Source organism: Rhinopithecus roxellana, chromosome 18 (assembly GCF_007565055.1).
Source record: "Rhinopithecus roxellana isolate Shanxi Qingling chromosome 18, ASM756505v1, whole genome shotgun sequence".
NCBI lineage: Eukaryota > Metazoa > Chordata > Mammalia > Primates > Cercopithecidae > Rhinopithecus > Rhinopithecus roxellana.
This window is the reverse complement of record NC_044566.1, coordinates 98,574,091-98,581,439: the sequence shown is the minus strand read 5'-3', so window position 1 is coordinate 98,581,439 and position 7,349 is coordinate 98,574,091. Positions and strand designations below refer to the sequence as shown.

Sequence of the window (7,349 nt, the reverse complement as noted above, 5' to 3'; positions counted from 1 at the left end):
TAGAGAATGAATGAATAAAGGAGAACACACAGTAGTTCATAAATATGAGTTTCCCTTCCCCCTCAAAACAGCAGAACCAGAAAATAAGCAAGACCCTAATGCATACATCTCACAATTGTCCTTCATCTGCTGTCCAGCAACCTGCCACCGCACTAAACTGACTATTCTATTTTCCAACGACACAAATATATATTTCTTACTTTTAAAATTTAGATCTACATCCCTGCAACTTCTCCCCTTGGGTCTTGGTTCAGTTCCCACCAGTCATACAAGATAACATCAGGCTTCTGGGCCTCTATTTTCTTGACTGTACGACACCAGTTTGGCCTTGAGGTGGGCTCCCACAGGTAGCCGGGAAGTTGATGCCCCTGCATACCCACGCCCACCCACACGTGAAAACAAAAAATCTCAGAAATAGTAATTTCGAGCACGTGTCAAAGTTGTATTTCAAGTGTGAAAAAGACAGCAAAAGGAAAAAGCTGGTTCACAGCAACAGTCTTGGGAAAGCAAGGGCTCTTTTAGAAATAGAAAGGAACGTCTAGAGCCGTGGCTTGTTTAAACACCCGCTGCCGGGCCCCACCGCCAGAGCTGCCTATCCAGGGCCGAGAACGTGCATTTCTAAGTAGTTCTCAGGCGGTGCTGATGCTGCGTATCTGGGGACCGCACTTTGAGAACCACCAGTGCAGACCCTGGCTAACGTTCTTTAGTCTGATGCGTCGGGGAGCTGTAAAGCTGCCATCCTTCACCGCTGGGCAAGTAACCTGGTGGCACCACCACAGGGCCAGACCCAGGGCGGGCCTCCATGCGCCTTTAACCAGAAATAACCAGCACTGGGTTCCGTTCACCTGCAACGCCAGGTGGGGGCCATCTGACAACGCAGCAGTTTTGCTTTTTATTCAAAGTCGGATACTTAGAAGGAATGCGATGAACTTGGGATGAAGGTGTTTTGCTGGCCCCGTGGACAGACCAGACCTCCTCCCATTGGAGCCTCGGTTGTCACACCAGCCCCCCAGGGGGCGCGCGGCCCGTCTCGCCACCGCGGCCTGGGTCGTTCGCGTCTCTGGGCGCCAAGGGTGGCTCTGGGTCCCGGCCCCAGATTCCGCGGCGCGCAGGCGCGGCAGCTTCTCCGCACGCCTCCAGGAAACGGCCCGGAAGCGGTTGTGCGAGGGGATCCTGCTCCTAGGGGTGGCTGGGAACGACTGTTTCATTCCTCGTTCACCCTTCAAGTCTCAGTTTTTGCTTGGGCTTGAAGGAATGGGCCAGGGTATCGTGGACTGAGAGTCTTACAAAATTTGAGTTCTTGAAGTCAGGATTTAAAAGTAGCTGCCGAAACCCGGGATCGAACCAGGGACCTTTAGATCTTCAGTCTAACGCTCTCCCAACTGAGCTATTTCGGCACGCTTGTAACTGTCTCCGGAGTAAACTATCACTGAGAGCTTTGCGTCCAATTGTCATGCTTGTCTTTTCTTGGTGATCATTTACAGCATTTCTTCCTTGTCCTGTTAAACGGTGTCGTCGGAATTCTTCCTCCTCACTGCTTCCACGCTGCCACTAGGCGCACTGCACACACGCCTTACTTTTTCTTAGATCGCTCTCGGCGCGCGCAGCCGGCACAGCCCAGGAGCTGAGGCCGGGTCCCCATGGCGGCTCCTCGGGATGCTGGTTCAGTCCTCCTGGGGCTGGTCCCGGCGAGATCCGGAGCAGCGGAGTCGCCTCGGCGAGCTCTTGCCCAGGCCTGGTAGCCCCTTCCCGTCGATCCGCCCCTGCCTATGACTGTGCACGTTTGTCTCCTTGCTTTCCGAAAAGTTCCAGGCCCCAGGTGAGGAGCCGTGTAGGCCCAATACGATTGGATGTACGGGGCAGGTATCGTTAGACTGGCCTCTGGAGAGGAGTTTGCAGCCGGGGAAATGTCCACCTTCATCATCACCTGTTTGCATGGAGCCTGACAGGCAAATAAATGCTTAGTGAGCTCACTAACGATGATTATTCAGTCAATGCTAGTTCCCACACGAGTCAACAAATGTTTCTGAAGAACCCACTACGTGCCAGGGGCAGACATTCTTTACTTCCCAAACATCTTACTTTTTCCATTTTTAATTTTTGTCTCCAATTAAATTGTAATCTCTCAAGGCAGGGATCTTACCCTGCTCTTTAGAGTTTTGCATTTAAGTGGAAGCTTCACAGCCAATTTGGATGGATGGATAGATAGGATAGATGGATGGATGGATGGATGGATGGATGGATGGATGGATGGATGGATGGGTGGCTGGCTGGCTTCAAATGCCAAAGAGAAAAAATACAAAATTAGAAATGTTTGCAATCTCTATTTTCTCCGCCAAGCCTCCTCCCTTACAAGAAAGAGAGTTTCTGGGTTCCTTTATTGTGCCAAATCCAAAAAAGAGCTGAGGCGTTGATGGTATAGTGGTTAGCATAGCTGCCTTTTAAATTCAAAAAAACCGAAGAGCTTCCGATTTAACAGAAGTCAGCAGCTAAGGATGAGAGAGAGACCAAAGAGAACTTGGGGCTGGACCGCGTTCAGAGAAGGGTTTGGGGAGCTTGGAGTGGAAGAGGGAGAAATTTTGGGCAGCCGCCCTGTGAGGATCGTACATCTGAAAAGAGATGGGAAAAGAGGCCTTTAACAGGCTTTCTTGTGTGTTCTGAATGTAGCTACCTTTCCCATTCTCCTCAAAACACTGCAGGCAAGACGAATTATTTTCAACGACTCTTGGGCTGCCGGCTGGCTACTCCTTACTGGATTGAATCATGAGATAGCTCAGCTTCTTAAATTTTACAAAAGTTGTGTCTTTGGGTTAAAATCAAATCTAGGAAGTCTCAAAATATATGTTAGAGAGTGATGGGATAACACATCTACGGGCTGTGACATGGTGTTAATGTCTAGCTTTCTTGTCTTCTAGTCACACCTGCAAACCAGCCGCTTCATGCATTGTCACCTAGGAAATCAAATCCTGGGTAACTAGGAAAGTGGCAGATAAGTTCGATGGGATAGTCTGGGCTGGGGATGGGTAGCAAAGGTCCGAGCAGGATCAAATGGAAAATGGAGGAACAGGGTAAGAGAGAGAGGAGAAGGAAGAGTGCAACCAAGAAACATTGTTTTGTGATTTAATGTAATGAGATCCCTTGGCAAATTGTGAGATAATAGACACTACATTGTCATAGTGATCATTTGTTTAGTAAAAGTTGATTTTAGAAAGGAAGTGTTGTGAGAGATGTCATGGATAAGCTGGGTGTCCAGGACAGTCTTTGTTTATATATGTTGTCCCAGAACTCTCAGTGGTAGTAGCCTTTTTACTGTTAAACAGTTAAAAGTAAGGTCGGGCGCAGTGGCTCATGCCTGTAATCTCAGCACTTTGGGAGGCCTAGGCAGGTGGATCACTTGAGGTTAGGAGTTCAAGACCAGCCTGGCTAACACAGTAAAACCCCGTCTCTACTAAAAATACAAAAATTAGCCGGGCATGGTGGTGCGCACCCGTAATCCCAGCTACCTGGGAGGCTGAGGCAGGAGAATCAATTGAACCTGGGAGGTGGAGGTTGCAGTGAGCTGAGATTGCGCCACTGCACTCCAGCCTGGGCGACAGAGTGAGACTTTCTGTCTCAAAACAAAACAACAACAAAAATAGTTAAAAGTGTTTTGGAATGACTGGAAGATAAATAAACAATGTGATCACCTACTTGATAAACTTTGTGAAAGCCTCAGCTTGATGTTCTCCAGGTTTCTCCCCAGGTTTTCCCCCAGGTTTTCCTGTTAGTGAAAAGATCTTCAACATCAACCCAATATTTATTGTTGCTGTTTTACAAAGGAGACTGAAAGTTTCTGGGACTTAGTGCCATGGTTCCAAAACTGCAGTGAAGAGCCCTGGGTGGCTGCAGTGAATCCACAGGGCACTGAAGAATATTTTACATTTTGAGAGTAACATAAGGATGCTTGGCATCTGTGGAACACTATGCAAACTACTCAGTAGTTCATTGTTTCGGCAAGAGATTACATTTCTATCAATGATGTCATCTCTTTCAGCATGATAAAAAGTACCCATGAATCAACAGGGAATATGAAATTAGGGTTGAGATGTCCAATCTGTTTCCAAGCTTAAGAAATTATACACTGTCCAGGATACACACATCCCACCAGTAAGTTAGCTAGTTAACTGTGGCAAGAATGAAATTAGGGAGTCTCTCTGAGCCTACTCTGGCTTGGGAGGCTGCCCTTAAAAAAAAAAAAAGGAATGACATGAAAATGTAACTTTTCTTTCAATTATATGTACAATATTTTTGAAGTAGCTACGAAGTTGTTGGACATAAATCCTTATTAAGTTGTTTGGACCTGAGTACTTAATAAAAGAAATTGTTCGGCATTTCTTTTGGCCTGGGGACATTGGAAAAAATTACCGAGATAGTAAGAGCTGTCTGTGAACAGAGAAAGTGAATAAAAATTATTATGAGTTTGGGGAAAACCTTGCTTTACTCAGCAAGATTGCAGTGGCAAGAAGAACTGTCAGAACATCGAAGAAGACCAAGCGCCACAGGCTAAATAAAGTGAAGCGAAAATCTGTGCAGGCACATCATAGTAAGAAGAGACAGGTGATAAAGAAGTTGGCATTCAAAATGAGGATAAAGATGTTTAAGAAGACTCTGTGTTGAAAAGAAACTGTGTAAGCTACAGTCCTGTTTTCCAAATGAGCTCGCGGATTTTGGCCAACTCCAGTCTAATTACCTATGATTAAAAAAAACCAACTAATTATGAGAACTAACTAGCAGATCTGAGAATAATAAAACTAAAGAGAGTATGTTGCGTATAGTTAAAACAGCTAATAAATTTTTGTGGGTTTTTTTTTTGTTGTTGTTTGTTTGTTTTGAGGCGGGAGTCTTGCTCCATTTATTGCCCAGGCTGGTCTTGAACTCCTGGGCTCAAGGGATCTTCCCAGGTAGCTGGGATTACAGACACGCACAACTGTGCCCCGCTTCTGATAAAATTTTAAATGGCTGTTAATTAATCTCTCCTTCAGTTTGCTCCTTGGGATTCCACAGTGCACATGCATACACACACACACACACACACACACACATATTTTTGGGGGCTTGTGATTTTAATCAATATTTCTCAAAAGTATTTTTTAAATGACGAGGGTATGTCAAAAGGACCTGGGAACCAGTTTGAAGGGGTTCCTACTGGCCAACACTGGGACAATCTGAGCATCAAAATAAATAAGAATATTAATGAATTATTTATCCTTTGAATAAAATAGAAGTCCTTTAGTACAATAATTGTGTGTGGTGGATGCAGGGGAGGAATTGAGGACTCACAGCTGAATGAATTATGCAGACTGACAAATTTGGAGGTAGTAGTAGCACTGGACATCACCATTTCCCAAACATCATAGTAAAGATTGATTCAGTCAAGAATCATCAATGGAGGATAAATCTAAGGGGGGACAGTTAAACGAGGAGCAGGATCATTGCATAGCCTCAAAGTATTTCTCCACAGATTGCTTAAACTGCATGGTGGAGAAAACAGACAATGCCATGATCCAGTCATCAAAATTAGCATCACCAATGTAGGACATTCGGTTATCATGTGCCTTCTATCGTGATGCCCTGTAAAAGACACAACACACACAGTGTTCCAGGCAGGGAAGCAGAACCTAAGTTTAATCATGGAGCAGCATTATACAAACCCCAAGTAAAGGTCATCCTAGTGAATAAATGGCCTGTATTATTCAAAACTGTTAAGTCACGAAAGCAAAGAAAAGCTGAGGAACTGTTCCATATGCAAGGAGGTGAAAGAAACACAACAACTCAATGCAATGTGTAATCCCAGACTGGTTCCTATTCTGGGGAGGAAATGCTTTAAAGGGTGTTATTGGGACAACTAATGAAATTGGAGCATGAGCTGCAGATTAGATGAGAGTGTTTTATCAATGTGAAATTTCCTGAAGTTGGCAACCATAGTTAGGTAAGAAATATCCTTGTTTCAGGAAGTATATACTGAACTATTAAGGGATGAGAGACAATCCACTCTCAAATAGATTCTGAAAATAAATGATAGTATGCATACATATGATTATATATGTAAACATATAGACACATGCATGTGTATATGTGAAAAGAATATAAAAAATAGAAACAAATATTAAAATTTGGTGTATCTGAGTAAAAGGTATATGGAACTCTTCTGTATCATTTTACAACTTTTCTAAAAATTTGAAACTCAGACCAAGCACAGTGACTCACACCTACAATCCTAACATTTTGGGAGACCGAGACTGGAGGATCGTTTGAGCCAAGGAGTTTGAAGCCAGCCTGGGCAACAACTCTGTTTCTACAAAAAAAAAAAAAAAAAAAAAAAAAAAAAAAAAATTGGGCCGGGCGAGGTGGCTCAGGTCTGTAATCCCAGCATTTTGGGAGGCCAAGGCAGGTGGATCACTTGAGGTCAGGAGTTCAAGACCAGCATGGCCAACATGGTGAAACCCCATCTCTACTAAAAATACAAAAATTAGGCAGGCATAGTGGCACCTGGCCTGTAATCCCAGCTACTTAGGAGGCTGAGGCAAGAGAATCGCTTGATTTCAGGAAGCAGAGGTTACAGTGAGCTGAGATCATGCCACTGCATTCCAGCCTGGGCAACAGAGAGAGACTCTGTCGTAAAACAAAACAAAATTTAAAAAATTAACCGGGTGTGGTGGTACACACCTGTGATCCTAGCTACTTGACTTTAATGGGTGAGGAAGGAGAATCGCTTGAGCCTGGGAGGGTGAGGCTACAGTGAGCTGTGATCATGTGATCACACCATGCACTCCAACCTGGGTGACACGGTGAGACCCTGTCTTAAAAAAAAAGAAAAAAGAAAAAAAAAAAAACCCTCGGATTTGTTTTTAAAATAAAATAAATAAATAAGAAACGTTTCGTGGTCTTCTTGAGCCAAGACAATTTCAATTAGAATCATACTATAGCTAAGAGCTGGAAGAGAATTTAGCATTTATTTTGCCTGACCACAAATTTTACACTACTGCTTCGGAGGCACTAATAAGTAACTTGCTTGAGATTACTGTATGGGTCTTCTTGGGCTGCTATAACAAAATACCATAGATTGGGTGGCTTAAGCAGCAGAAATTTATTTTTTCACATTTTGGAAACTGGGAAGTCCAAGATCAAGGCTTTGGAGGACTGGGTTCCTGGTGAGGGCTGTCTTCCTGGCTTGCCGAGGCCACCGTCTCTGTGTGCCCACATAACCTTTCCTCCGTGTGTGTATGTATGTGGAGAGAGAAGGCTTCCACATCTCACAAGGCCATCAGTCCTATCAGATTAGAAACCCACGCTTACAACCTCTTTAGCCT

General features: G+C 44.3%; 1 non-coding gene across 1 annotated transcript; it reads right to left on the bottom strand.

The window, feature by feature from the left end:
* Positions 1-1,324: 1,324 nt before the first annotated feature.
* On the bottom strand, positions 1,325-1,397 carry TRNAF-GAA. Its single transcript has one exon. It is a non-coding gene; the product is annotated as a tRNA-Phe (tRNA).
* Positions 1,398-7,349: the final 5,952 nt, after the last annotated feature.